General features: G+C 46.8%; 1 protein-coding gene across 1 annotated transcript in view; it reads left to right on the forward strand.

Moving 5' to 3' along the window:
- Window positions 1–15,606, forward strand: part of MTX3 (metaxin 3) — a 168,859-nt gene that overhangs the window by 730 nt on the left and 152,523 nt on the right. The gene's annotated exons all lie outside the window — the stretch shown is intronic.

Below are 15,606 nucleotides of genomic sequence, written 5' to 3' on the forward strand. Positions count from 1 at the left end.
GTTGTCCCACTTAAGAAAAAACCCTTTTAGACTACTTCGACCACTGTTTGTAATCAAAATCATTTGTCTCTGACCAGCTAATGATTACATGTAATTTTTCAGTCCCTCAGCTGGCTGTTAGAATATGGCGACCCCTCATAGTGGGCCCTTTGGGGTTGTACTTTGTGCGCAGGGTTGAAAAAATACATTTTGGGATGTATTTAAACACAAAACGTTCCATGCTGTCAGCGTTAGGTGCATTATGAAACAGTTTTTTTGTGCAAGCTAGGGTGTAGAGTTCCAATATATTTTTAGATATATAAATGAGGATAGCTATGCGTAAGAGTAAACAAAATCAGAATCGGAGATGGGTAGCTTAAAGTGAGACCTCAGAAAGGTGTTCGTTCCTTGTTAGACCTTTCAATTAAATAATTCATCTGCTCATAGATGATCAAGCTGTTATCACGTAGTCAGAATGTACTCTCTTTACTAAGCAGCTGATTGAATAGGGCAAATTCCTGGCTATAAACCACCCAGTAGATAAAGAAAAATGGGGTGGATGAAGAATAATGTTTCTGCTCTTTTTGGGCTACCTTTTAGCTGTTCGGTAGGAAATAGCCTTTTGTGGACCATGCCAAAAACTTACTTCACCCATTACCTACTGTTGGTTGACTTTTTTTTGCCACCCTCATTTGCTTGATTCGTATTCCACGACTTACCTTGCTCCTCTTGTGATTGCCCAGCATAGCTCTTTACCATCCTTTTGATTGGTTGACTTGTATGTTTCCACTACTCACATTTAGGGAACTATGTTTTTCATTTTTCATGCTACACTACATGTAAAAGTGTGTGTTTGTGTGTTTTTTCTTGCTCACTCCATGCTCTGTGTTGCCATCTCTCCTAGTTTGTCTGTGAATGAACAGCAACAGGTATATTTTTTTCCCAGTTTAAAAGAGCAGATTATAAGGATTTTTGTTTTGTTTTTTCTCCTGCATTCCCAATATTACAGAAATACTCATGCCTTCGCTATAAAGGTTTTTATTGCGTTAGGGGAGTGGTGCATGCTGCACTCACTCAGCTAGAGTTTGAGGCAGAAAGTGCAATTCAAATTAAGGCAAAGGAGATGTCTCCTTCTGTAGGCCCATAGATCTTTTCCTTGCACTACTGCTGTTGGCCAAATGGCTGGAGCATTTTTCAGTTCCGAGTCCTGTGGAAAGTAAATGACACGTTGGCAAGCATTTTCCTATAAACTTTCTTATTCTTAAAATCTGTGCAGAGTTTTCTGCATAAACAGTCTTTGATAAATAAACCATGCCGTTTAGAAAGGCTGAACATATTTAGTTCAGTGTGCAGTTTTGAGATCCCTTTCAATATGTGCTTGCTTTTCGTCGAATATTTTGAAATGTTTCTTTCTTTTAGTTTTTAAACAACTCTTTACTAAGATGCATTGTCAAAGCCAGTACCTTGGCATTCTTATTATAAACGAGCAACCTATTGGCTTTGCCAAATCTTGCATTTTTACGTTGCATTAAGCTGCCAGATTGCTTTATTACAGAATCTAGATAGATTAACCAGCTGATAGGCATTTGATCATGGCTGGTCTTATAAACAGTGTCATAAGAATTATTTGCCAGTTGAGGGTCAAATTTTGTTTATGTAACCTCTTTACTATCCTTTTGATTGGTTGACGTGTATCCTTCCACTACTCACTTTTAGGGAACTCTATTTTTATTTTTCATTCAACACATCATGAGAGTCTGTTTTTTTTCTTTTTGCTGTCTCCGAGGCTCTATGTTGCTCACCACCTCTCCCAGTAGCTTCCCAGGGTATTACTAAAAAAAGCATACTATAAGGGTTGCTTTTGTTTTATCTCCTGCATTCCACATATTGCACAAATGCACAAGCCTTGGCAAACAAAGGCTTTCATGACCTTGTGAGACTGACTGGACACTGCACTCATCCAAGTGGCGTTTGGGGCAGAAGGCGTAATTAGCATGACTAAAAAGGATATATCAGTTCGTCTGCAGGCCCATAAATCTGCTTCTTGGTCTACTGCAGTGGGCCAGATGGCTGTAGCATGTTTCAGTTCTGAGTCCTGTATGAAATCAACACATTGGCAAGCATTTTCCTGTACATTTCCTTATTCTTTCAGTTCAGTTTTCTGAAAAGTATTTGATAAATAAACCATGCCCTGTATAATATGTGAAAATATGTAATTCAGTGTACAGTTTACCTTACAATATGTGCTTGCTTTTCCTCCACTATTATGAAGTGTTTTTTTCTTTTATTTTGTAAATCATTATTTACTTACAATCCTTGGCAACGCCAATAGCTTGGCATTCTCATTAGAAAGAAGAGACCTATTGGATTTGCCAGTGCTTATTATTTTACTGGTGTATTTTTTAACTGCAGAATTGATTGCATGACTGTAGATCCTAGATAGGTTAACCAGGTCACAAGCATTTTATCGAAGCTGGTTTTACTTCTAAACAGGGCCATTGGAATTATGTGGCAATTGAGAATCAAATTATGTTTATGTAGAGCACGCTTCGAAACATACTTGATTCTAAGTGCTGAGGTAAAAAGCTGAAATACAATCCAAATGTTAGTAGTTCTGTGAGTGAATCCTCTGCAAGGCGCGATGGAAGGTTTCTTTTGATGCAAAGCTTAGGGTCATGTTTATTTGGAGAAATTTGTATAGATATAAAAGTTTGATAGAAGATGTATATTGTGGATTTGAGGTGCCATGCCTGGGCAGTTGAGGTAGCAATGACTGTGTTTTCTGGCCTTATATAAATCCTAATTTGACGAGGCATAATGAGAGAGTAATATATCTTCAGCATGAATGGAATTATGTGGCAGGGATGACTATGTTTGGCATCAGGAAAAGGCAAATAATGTAGCCTCTCTGTCAGTATTACGTTTTTGTCCCTAAAGTAATTATATTTGAGAAATATTTCATATGCGATAAAAGAAATACTCAGTCTCAAGATCCTATTGAAAATGTTGTTCATATAAAACTTTGTTTGCATGCTTAAACTTAAAGAACAATTCATAAGTCACTGCAAGTAACAATGGAAAAAATGTTCATGCAAGGATCAATCTTTGCTTTTTGTCATATAGCAGGATATAGAGCACTCAGAAAATAGTAAAACACTATTGACTTTCTTCTACAATTGATGTAATCTGTCTCCAGGAAACATGGAGTACTACAAACAATGATATGGCTGGATATGAAAGTTTTGCTGTTTACAGCCAATAGACTCTTAACAAAACGAAGATCTTCAGGAGGATTAGCCATTCTTTCAACAACACATCTTCACCTGGGTTGCACTAAGCTGAACATTAATTGCACAGGTGCAAGCTGTCAAATTGAACTAAAAAATATTTCACTTCTCTTATTTTTTTGATCCCATTATATACATTTATTCTTCGACAAAAGGTAAGAGGTCTTGCATTAAGGAATTAGCCAATATATTAGACTCCTTACAGCCCCTCGCCCAAGAAGCCTGCCGGACAACTTCAGTGTCAACCAAATGGCCAGACCCAGATGGCACGAACAGGAAGACAACCATTGGAATGTACCTAAACCTTCGATCTTCAACCTGGGAACATGTGCAGAAAATCAAAATTTTATTCCATGGTTTGAAACACGTTTTTAATCTGGTAACTCAAGAGCAGACAATATTGCCGCATTATGAGCACAAATCCAACAAGGCGTTCGATTGAGGTTAAATCTTTATCCATGTTTCATTGACTTCCGTAAGGTCTTTGACCCTTGCTTTGGCTAAAGCTCAAACAAATGGATATTCCATATTAGCTACTTAAAGCTATTCAATTGCTATATATGGGCAAATGCGTTCAAATCAAATCTGAGAATCAGGCATCTATTTCTGACAAGGGTCCTGTAAATAAAAGCCTGAAGCAAGGGTGCATTCTCGCTCTTTTGCTATTTAACTTGTATCTAGCTGACATAGGAAAAACCTTTGAAACACAAGAGGCTTGTCCACCAGAGCTAAAAATATAAGCTTCTCCAGGTTATTCAATATGCTGATGACGTAGTACTTCTTGATCAAGTGCAATGAGGCCTTCAGCATTCACTAAAACAATTACAGTTCTGTTTCATCTAGAATAACAGACTAGGATTCAATAATACTAAAACAAAAATTATATTGGTTGTCTCTTCATCTAAAAAGAAATTAATCTGGGGATTTAATGAAGCCATGCTCAAGAGATCAATGTTTCCAGTAGCTAGGCATTAATATTCAACGTGGTGGTGCTCTTAAAGCTCACCTTGAAAACATGACGTCTAAAATTTCTCCAATGTTATATGTTTTTCAAAGATTAGCTTCTAACCTCTCAGGTTCTTCACTTCTCCCTCTTTTGGAAGTAGTAAGAGCAATATTTCTACCAACTCATATGGGGACAAGGCGTTTCCTTTAAAAAAAGCTAGGCAGTTGGCTAAACATAGCACTATTCAATCTCCACAGAAAACCTTTATCTAAATTCTGCTAAACCAGGACCCTCTAAGATTCCATCTAAAAAAGGAACTGGATTCATGGAAGACACCATCATGATGAAACATAGTCTCTGCTTTAGCAACACAAGACTTCAATCAATGCATACAAGAGAAACAGGGTTTGACATATTCAGACCTTAAGAGAATAATACCCAAGATGTCTGATCAGGTACATGAGAAGCTAATCCGTAACTTATCTTTCCCCTATGGCGATACCATCTCTGGAACATGTCTTGACTTTTAGCCTGTCAATCTAGAAATAGCTTGCATCAGCCAATTTCTGCTCTTCTCTGGATATCTGTCCCCATAGATCTGTGCTGTTCTTTCCAATTAACTTGCCTCGGTTATTTGCTCCCTATTCAATCTTTCAGTTAATACTGGGAAACTGCCTTCAGCATATAAAGCGGCAGAGATGATACAGACTCTAAAGAAGGCCAATATGGCTCCTACTAATCTCACCAACTATCGGCAAATCTCGATGCTTTATTTACTGGGCAAGCTATTGGAGGGACAAGTAAATTAATAACTCATGGATTATCTAGCAGTTAATAAGATTTTGGATCCATCACCATCAGGGTTCCGACCCTCCTATAGCACTGAGACTACCCTGCTAGCGGTTACTGACCACATTAGATGTTTTCTGGATGCAAATCAACCATCCATGCTTGTGCTGCTGGACTTGTCCAGAGCATTTGATACTGTGTCTCATCCCAGGCTGCTCCGAAGATTACAGATTTGTATACATGGCACTGCACTACAATGGTTGGCGATTTTCTATCCAACAGAACCCAAACCATCAGTCTGTGTTCTTTTAAATCACTCACCATGTTACTGGATAAGGGAGTGCACAAGGGCTCCTGTCTTAGCCCTGCGCTTTTTAATATATATGCGGCTCCCCTTGCCTATATTGTCAAAGCCTTTAGCTTCAAAATACTATCTTATGCTGATGATACGCCACTAATAATCTCTTTTGACAAAGATCTGGCCAAAGTGAAAGATAGCTTTTCTGCTGGGAGGAAAGCTGTAGCTGATTAGATGATGGAGAATTGCCTCAAGCTGAACGCTGATAAAACAGAGTTAATGTTGTTCGGTAAGGCCCAAAAGCTCTGGGCCCCGATTGGTGGCCCACAGAATTAGGCATAGCCTGACTCCCAAACAGATACTCAAGAACTTGGGCATCCGACTCGCTCAATCTCTTACCATGAAAGAACAGGTTCTTTGGGGGGGCGCTAGGTGGCGCCGTGCAAGATGGCCGCACATATGTGAGGCTCCTGCAGTTCGGCGCACTGATCCGAACATTATCCTGCCCACCGGCGATCTGCGCGGCCTGCCTGCAGAGGCTGCATGCCCTAACACCGTCCGACCACCCGACGGCCACTTCTGACGGCCGGGGGGGCCTCGGTTGACGAGCGGGAGCGATCTTGGCAGGACGGCTGCGGTGGCGGAAATCGGAGAGGTGGAGCAGCCCGGCCACTGATCTACGGGAGCCCGCGGCTTCCCACGAGGCGCGCAGGCCGCCAGGCTGCAGAGAGATACGCCGAGATTCCCTGAAGAGGTCAACTTGCTAGACGCGACCTGGGAGACCTGAGACACCTGCATGCGCTGTCGGAAAGAGTGAGGTGGCGGTACCCTTGTGCTGCGCTGGACATCGCCGGAGGTCGGGTGAGTGCGACCGCAGCTGCTGAGTGACGGAGGCCCTAGCTGTGCTGACGGCGAGGATTGCAGGCCGGCTGCCGCATCGGAGCGGGGCTCCGCGACGGACGCTGCCTGCCTAGAGGCTTGCTGGGTGAGACGTCCCACTGCACCCCTTCGCTCGCTGTGGGCCTGTAGTGCGAGCTGGTGGAGCCCCCCTAGTGCAGCGGGAGAGGGGAGAGTGCCGCGACCTGCTTTGAGGCCTTCCTTCCCGGCACCCTCCACCATAACCGCATGGGAGGCAGCGCTGGGGCACGAGATTGACCGCACTGGCCGTGGATGACTGAGCCCCTGCAGCCTCTCGTCGAGGGTTGGGCCTGCTGATTCCTTCTGAGGACGCTGGACAGGGAACAAGTGGAGGACTGTGAGTGAACTATCGCCCATTGCCAGCAGTGCGACATTTTTGCGATTGTGACTGCACAGGGCCGGAGGACCCCTGGCGCGGCCCCCTTTAGAGCCTCATCTGCCCCTGGGAACGAGGGGGACGGCGCACCGGCGCTAAGAACGCGAGACTGGACTGGAGTGTGGGGGTGGCCCGGAGCATCGGAGGACCCGGGACGGTGAAGAACGGCGACTGAGGCCGCAGTTGGTGGCTTTCCGCGCGGGGCTCGATATCGCGCCCCTGGTGGCGCCTGGTGATGGGGAAGGCCGATGCTCGACAATCTCGCCTCACCTTTGAGGCGAAGAAGACGGGCCGTGCCCCTCCGGCCGAGAGAGTGGAGATGGCCGACTCGGATCAGGCTGCTGGGCCTGCAGAGAGTGCGGGGGAGCTGACATCGCTTCTCCGGGAGGTCCGGCAGGGCTTCGCCACCATGGGGGAGAAAAAGGATGGTATGTCTACCCGGATGGACGCCATCGTGCAAAAGCTCGACAAACATGAAGATCGCATCTGTGAGACAGAACGCCGTATTTCAGATGCAGAGGATACCACCACCCGGGTCTCGGCGCAGGTTGCACAAATGGATAAACTTCTCAAACTAATAGCAGCCAAGAACGAAGACTTAGAAGCGAGAAGTCGACGCAATAACATTCGCGTTCTTGGGCTACCGGAGTCCACAAACACGGGCCGCTTAGAGGATTATGTGGAGAGGATGTTGATTGCAACCATTGGGAAGGAACAGCTCTCTTCCCAATTCATCGTGGAACGAGCTCATCGGTCCCTGGGCACCCGCCCTCCGCCGGGAAGCACACCTCGCCCCATCATTGCCCGACTTCTCAATTACAGAGACCGGGACACAGTACTACGAGTAGCGAGAGGTAAGCAACAGCTCCAATACGATGGGGTCTCCTTCTCTATCTATCCAGACTTCACGGCTGCAGTGCAGGAGGATAGGCGCAAATTCATGGCGGTGAAAAATAAGCTGCGACAGGCACAGGTAGACTATGCTTTGCTGTACCCGGCGCGCCTCCGGGTTACCCATCAGGGCCGACAGCACTTCTTCACTAACCCACAGCAGGTGGAAGTTTTCCTTAAACAGCTCAGACGATCCGGCGGCTGCTCTGATCCGCTGCCCGCCTCGGGCGGCCCAACCTCCCAGGACTGACGTGTATTGCTGCCGGGGGTGCCCTGGCCAGGGGACGGTGAGCAGGATGGCCGGGAGGGAGTGGCGGACTGCAGATGGGCCTAGCGCAGCACATCTTTATTATTCAGCTGATGCGAAGGACTTAGAAAGGCCCACGCCAGTGGGCGTAACATTTGGACCACGCCGAACACCCTCTCCTGACCCGCATAGGGCTTGTCCCTACATCCACCAGCGGGCTTAGGGGGAGGGGATACCCGGTTTGCCACCTAGAGGTTGCACCCCAGCGGGTAGCACCCATTGACTCACTTAAGTATGGGTAAACCTAACAGTATTGCAGTTTTCGTTGTTTTGCGGGTGGGGGGAGGGACTGGGGATTCTGGCAAGTTGGGGATGCTTCAGTGGAAGGTGGGGGGGATGTTCATGGGGGTTCGGTATCCAGGTAGCAATTGTGGTGTGACAGAGGAGGTATGCAGGGATTTACTATGCAGGACTGGTATGTGTATTTGTAGCGCAGATGGCCCGGGAGAGTAACGACGTGATTAACATAATGACGTGGAATGTGCGGGGATTGGGGGACCCGAGGAAACGCAGGAAAATTTTGGCATACCTAGACAGACAGAGAATTCAAGTGGCGCTGTTGCAGGAGACCCATCTAGACCCGGGGGTGGTTAGCACGTTCGCCTGCAAGTGGGCAGCACATCGGCTGTTTTCCTCCTACTCCACTTACGCCCGTGGGGTGGCGATCCTTTTTAAAAAACAGCTGCGCTGCGAGATAGCAGGTACGATCTCAGACCCACAAGGCCGCTATGTGATTGCCTGGGGCAGGTTAGGAGAGGACTCTGTCACGATAGCTAATTGTTATGGCCCGAATACGGATAGCCAGACTTCTTTCATGATATATGGGGAAAAATACTGACGATTGGTTCTGCACACATAATATGGGGGGGAGATTTCAACATTGCCCTCAGGCCCGCTCAGGATCGCTCTCACCCATGCCGCACCACTACACTAAATCCAGGGAAGCTTTGTCAGGCATACTCGAGGAAGAAGGGTTAATTGATGGGTGGCGATATTCGCATCCCTTGGGGAGGGAGGGCTCGCACTTCACATCCCACTTGGGCAGTTGGGCGAGAATTGACTATTGTCTGCTATCCCGAGGTCTGGCCTCGGGTATACGAGAAACCTCACACTTGGCCAGGACATACTCGGACCATTGTCCGGTGAAACTATCACTAGCACTGCCAGGGTATACTGCTCCTAGACCGCGCTGGCGAATGCAGCCCACTGTGCTGCTAGATGCCGTCTTTCAGACGGAACTCGAGGAAGAGATACTAGATTTCTTCGCACGCAATAAAGATTCGGTCAGCAGTGTGGAGGTGATATGGGAGGCCTTTAAGGTGACGATACGCGGCTATTGTCTCTCTAAGAGCTTTGGAGTACTTAAAGATATACAGCGCACTCTTGGTCGCCTGGAGCAAGAACTGAAAGAATTAGAGGGCCAGATGGGTCAGGGACAGGCGGAGGCAGCACAAGGTGCATTTCGTGAAACGCTCACTAAATACGAGGCTGAGGCGCAGCGAGAGTTGAAGTTTCGTGGGAAGTATTGGGTGGCCCGCAGATACGGAGAGGGAGAGCGTCCCGGGAGGGCTCTCGCGGAGGTGACGTGCCCTCCTCGTTTTGGTGCCCACATACTAGAAGTACATAGCTCGGATGGCACGGTTCACAGAGATTCCCGTGCAATACTTGACACATTTGTGGACCACTACCGCTCACTCTACACGTCTCAGAGATCGGGGGCACTTGAGATGGCTGATTTCTTGGACGATGTGGCCTTGGGGTGGTTGGGGGATGCACAGCGCGAGTTTCTGTGTCACCCGTTCGAACTCGACGAGGTGCGGGAGGCGATCATGCAGCTGCAAAATGGGAAAGCGCCGGGTTCCGATGGGCTACCGGCAGAGTTTTATAAGAGTTACATTGAGGTGATGGCGCCGGTCCTTCGGGAGGTGTACACTGAATCCCTAGAGGTGGGTGTGCTGCCGCCGTCCATGAGAGAGGCGGTGGTCACCTCGTTGCTGAAGCCAGGAAAGGCCCCAGACTCCTGCGACTCCTACAGGCCACTCTCGCTAATTAATTGCGATGCCAAAATATTGGCGAAGGTGCTGGCGAACCGCCTCAAGTTATTGATGGACAAACTTGTCCTACCAGACCAAGCGGGGTTCGTGCCCGGGAGGTCAACCTCCCATAATCTCCGGACGCTCTTCTCCCTGGTGCAGATGGTAGATCAGGAGTTCCCGCTAGCCGCTGTGTTTCTCGATGCCACGAAGGCGTTTGACTCAGTGGAATTGGACTACCTATTCGGGGTTCTCCGACGGATGGGTTTCCCTCAACTGTTTCTTTCCTGGTTGCACTTGCTGTATAATCAGCCGACGGCCCGTGTGATTATCAACGGGCATTTATCCCCAGAGATACCGATCTCGCGGGGTACCCGACAGGGGTGCCCGCTCTCACCGCTGTTATTTGCATTAGCTGTGGAACCGCTAGCTGCTCGGCTCCGACAGATGCACAATGACAAGGCGTTCCGCTGCAGCCTGCGGCAAATATTGATCTCGCTCTATGCGGATGATATCACATTATACATCAGGGACCCGCAAGACAACATAAACCCCATATTGCGGGAGTTTATCCGATTTGGGCGACTCTCCAGAGTGAGCATCAACTGGGGAAAATCTGTGATGTTCCCGCTCACGGCGGCGGTGACCCCCTTCCCCCTTGATTTCCCGTTGGAGTGGTGCCAGGAAGATTTCCGGTACCTAGGAATTCAAGTAACCCGAGATAGGGATGAGATCATTAGGGCGAATTACGGCACGGCTGTGGAGCGGCTCAAGACCAATGTCACGAAGTGGATCGCTCTGCCATTATCAATGGCGGGCCGTGTGTCGCTCATAAAAATGAAGGTGCTCCCGCAGTTTCTGTACCTTTTCCTCAACGTTCCTTATTACCCTGGGCGGGCTTTTGTCGCCACGCTGCGTTCGGAGCTGATACGATTAGTGTGGGGCGGCAAGCAGTCACGTCTGAAATGGTCTATCCTCACCAGGCCGTACGCTCAGGGCGGATTCGATGTTCCGGACCTTGAATTATACTATTTATGTGCCCAGGCACATTATGCCTACTATTGGATGCGTCCCCCGCGGTATATGCCGCAGATAGCGGTAGAGGCTTGGCTGGCCGACCCCATCCCCCTTACTGGTCTCATACATGGCTATAAGGAGGCGCCTGTTGTGGCACCCACCACAATCACCGGTACGGTGGAGGCGTGGCGACGTCTGGCGGCCTTCATGGGAGCCTCGTTCCTGTACTCCCCCAGGTTACCACTCACGTATCATCCAAGTCTGACATTGCTACAGGAGAAGGGGTTTCAGGATCTCTGCATCAAAGCGGGGGTCGCGACTTGGGGAGACCTCTTCCGAGAAGGGACCTTTCGCACTGCTGAACACTTTGTGCAGGGCACGGCGGGCACGCCGCTCGATGTCTTTCTTTACGTGCGGCTGCGGCAGGGTATGCGTTCATTGCTTCCCTCTTTCCCATGCGAGCCAGAGTGTTTCACACCGTTGCATCTGCTTTTGGGTGTGGTGGATGGGGGGCATCTGGTGTCCAGATTATACGCTTCCATGCGCGAGCGAGACACAAGAGAGCGCGACTTGTCCCGGACCCGATGGGAGGGGGAGCTGGGCAGCGACCTCACGGATGAACAATGGCAATACTGCTGTCGCCAGACGGCACAAATATCTGCTAGCAGTAGGTTCCGGGTCATACATTTCAAATTCCTGCACCAGATTTACTATACACCGGTCAGGAAACTACGTTTTGGGCTGGCTGCCGATGATCGCTGTGGGAGATGTGGCCAGGTGGGGGCGGGCTTTCTGCATCTTGCCTGGAACTGCGCTGTGGTGCGGAGCTATTGGGAACAGGTGTTCACGGCACTTGGGAGTATGATTGGGACTCGACTGGACGGAGACCCGATACTTGCGCTCTTGGGTCATACGGCACGTATTCCCCCTACCCATAAAAAATATGTTGCCATTGCCTTGCTCCTGGCGAAGCGAAGAGTGGCCTGCAGATGGGGTAGGGGCCGGGCCCCGAAATTCAAGGAGTGGCTGGCGGACATGACGTTTTGTCAGGAGCAAAGCACCACTTACGCTGAGCTATTGCCGCGAGCCTCACGGCCCAGAGATGTGTGGGGACCACTGGTGGGGTACCTCCTGGCGCAGGATCCAGTGGGGGGGGGGCCTCTGTACAGGGGACGGCGGCAGTTGCCACCGAGGAGTGAGTGGTGAGGCTGCCTCAGCCAGCGGAGTGGCTGTACACCCCCCTGTCCGATGGGGTTTGGGCGGGCTCCCTAGAGACTTGATGGGAAACGGGGTTGAATACAAGGAGGGGTCCTACATGCATCGCGTGAATGGGATATTTGTTCTTATCCTGCTGGGTCTGCTTACTCATTTGTTTGTTTCCTTCCCGCCGTTGCCTCTGCCTGAATTACTACATGGGCCCCGCACGGGCATCTGTTGAGCTCAATGATTGATTCCGGACTGTGTGCCTCCTATAACCATTGATTCTTTGACATTGCTGGTACTGTAATTTGGTTTGTTCCATAACTGTTCAAAACTACAAATAAAGTCTTAAAAAAAAAAAAAAAAAAAAGAACAGGTTCTTTCTGTTACAGGTACCTGCTTTCATATGATGCTCTTGCTGAGAAGAGCCTTCCCTTTTCTCCCACCTTCAGCGAGGAAAACCTTGGTTCAGGCTCTTATTATTAGCCGTCTGGATAATGGCAATACCCTTCTGGCCTGGGCAAATGAGACATTGCTATCTAAGCTGCAAGTTGTTCCGAACACTGCGGCCCCTCTCATTTGCAATCTTCCTTCCGGGGCTGTGTCTTCTCCCTCTTGCGCTCACTACATTGGCTGCCAGTTCGGAAAATACTTATCTTTAAAATCTGTTGTCTTACTCATAAATCTCTGATGGGGAAATGTCCCAGCTATTTATGTGCCTAACGTATTCATTATTGCCCAGTCAGACTTCTGTGATCTAGTGACAAAGCCCTACCATGGGTCAGAAAGTCTCGAACTGGGGGCAGGCCTTTCTCATACATTGCCCGCTCTACATTAATGAGTTGCCATGATCATTTTAAGTTTAGGAAATTACTCAAAACAAAGCTGTTTTAATGTTTATATTCCTGTTGCCTATCACCTTTTCTGTGCTGAGATACCGCTCCCGGGGTGATTCGTGCGCATTATAAATTTCAATTAATAATAATAAAAGCCCAGGACATCCAACTACTAAATACAAGAACAATTGTCACTATTGTCAATCAACTTGTACCTCATTTAAAACTCCCAACCTCCTGGGAGCTAAAAACCAAAGGCTGCGATTGCGTTTGTTCGACATAGGTAAATCCCATCAAAACTGGAAATTCAGAAGGGAGGACACCATCTGTCAGCCATATATAGCGAGCATAAAAAACTATTGCTTCCACACTAGAGAAGGTTAAATATCCACACCGCCAAGTAGTAATAAACCATGCTTCAATAGCAATGAAGGTCAATTGCTAACAGGCTTGGTAAAAATTATCGATTTAATCACAGACAATCTCTCAAATGTAATTTCCCCAAGGGAATTGTAACTCTGTGACTTTAAATCTGCACAATTCACTGTGCAGTTTACGATTTTCTTAATCACAATGACGTGTATTAAACGGGTTTAAGTAACTATCAAAAAAAATTTAATTTAATTATGTTTACACTGAAGTACAGAAACACCGTTTTATTAACATAGTCCTTATAAGTCCCAGAGTGAAGACAGTTTTGGTGAAAGAGACAATATTGCTCTCAGGAGACATTATTATGTGAACCCAGTTATTTTTTAGTAGTCTGTAGTTTTTGTGCTATTGTGTCCATATTGGATTAGAAGCACTTCTTTTCATTAAAAGATAGTACTGGAGAACAGTATCATATATTACTTATGTGTAATGAAAGGGCCTTGTCAGGAGGTGTTGAAATAAAGGCTGCTTTCAAAGACTATCATTTTGTAACTTATTTGTGTAGGAAGAATTAAAGAAATATTTGAATCATTTTGTTTGAATAACAATGAACTTTGTCAGGTATGTTTTTTTGTAGGTCAAACCAGAGCTCTTCCTCAGTTCATCAGGAGCAGGCCTCAGTAGTACTTATAGGTAAAATTCACCCCTCATCAGTACTAGTTCAACACTTGAAGATAGCAGTCGGCAACTGAAATATGACCTTTGCATGGTGTGTGTCACTGTATTGCATTATGCGTGGCTTGTTTCTTTTACTAGCTTTTGTTATTTAGTTGGAAGCATTTTTTTTATTGAAACCTGCAGATAATGCAACAGATGATACATGTGGCAAATGCAGTAAACCCATAATAATTACGCAGCAAGTGTCTCATCTGCACAATTCCAGTGTCGATGCTATACAGTGAACAGGAGGAATATTTGCTAGCTGTAATGAGAGGGAAGTGGTGGGGCGGAAACAGAGATTAAAACAGCGGGGACTCTGCAATGAACTATGTCTGCAATTCTGAGTGGTGGATTTGTCTGACTAGGTTGTTTCAGAGTTGGAAGCTGCCACTGAGAATCGTCAGTCATCTCTTGCTCAATATCAGCTTGTTGATGACCAGGAGTATAGGGTACAATTGTTTTCTTGTAAGCATTTGGGAGCTGTGACTTCGATGCATTTATATGTGAGACAGAAAGTATTGAGTGTGATTCTGTCTTTTACTGGAAGCCAGTGTAGGCTGCTGATGCTTTCTATGTTTTGTCAGACCAAAAACCACTCTCTCATGGGCATTTTCCACCTACTGAAAACGATTGATTTTGTAGACAAATACCCACACTACAGAGGTGTTAAATTGGGACACGGTGAATAGGACTTTGTTTTGATGAAATGAGGTTACTCCCATTGCTATTACTTGTGACTTTAGTTAAAAGTCTGCATACCACAAGGCTCCCATCTTGGTAGGCAACTTGAAATCTATAGTGATTCATAATGTCGAGTGGCATCTCATCCTTGAGATTTTTTTAGGCCTGCTTTGGAGTGTTAGTTGGTGGTATCTCTGGGGTTAGGAACTAAGTTCCCGCTAAAGTGTGCGCCTGGGTACCTGCGCAGCCTCTGCCTTTGTGCCACGTACAGAGAGATTAAAAGCACGTACACGGCAAATAACACTAACCAGGGTGGCATTTACATTCTCTTTTAACAAAATCGACCCACGGGTGGCAGGAACACTTTCCTGCTTGGCTGTGACTGCCTCACTGAATTCCTCCATCCTAATCAGCATCACAATCAAGCACTGGCAAAGCCAATAGGTCTCGCCTACGAGACCTATTGACTTTGTCAACGTTTTTCAGCCATTTTATACAGTGGCATATGTTCTGCAGCATGGCTGAATGTAAAAAAATAAATAAACAATCACCATGACTGCCAAGTCGTAGCCCTTTATTTTACATTCAGCCTCGAAAACATTGACAAATCCAATAACTCGTTCATAGGCGACACTATCTCCTTTGACAATGCTTTTTTCACTACATACTTTGAAACGTTCATATAAGAAAGAAGCACTTTAAACTGTGTCACAGAGCTGCCTTCATGATCACTAACTGACAATTAAGATGAACAACGACAGAAGGGCATTTTTAAAATTAATGCAGATGACTTTACAGAACATTCTATTGAAGTGTCATGCTGAATTTTAACACGTGAACCAATGGCCGGCTTTTGTAAAGAATGTGTACATGTAGAGTTTCTTTGCAAGTTTTGTGACACCAAAAGTAGAGGGAGCAGAGCAGCAGCCAGATGCATAGACCATCGCAGACAGCTC

Source organism: Triturus cristatus, chromosome 2_1 (assembly GCF_964204655.1).
Source record: "Triturus cristatus chromosome 2_1, aTriCri1.1, whole genome shotgun sequence".
Taxonomy (NCBI): domain Eukaryota; kingdom Metazoa; phylum Chordata; class Amphibia; order Caudata; family Salamandridae; genus Triturus; species Triturus cristatus.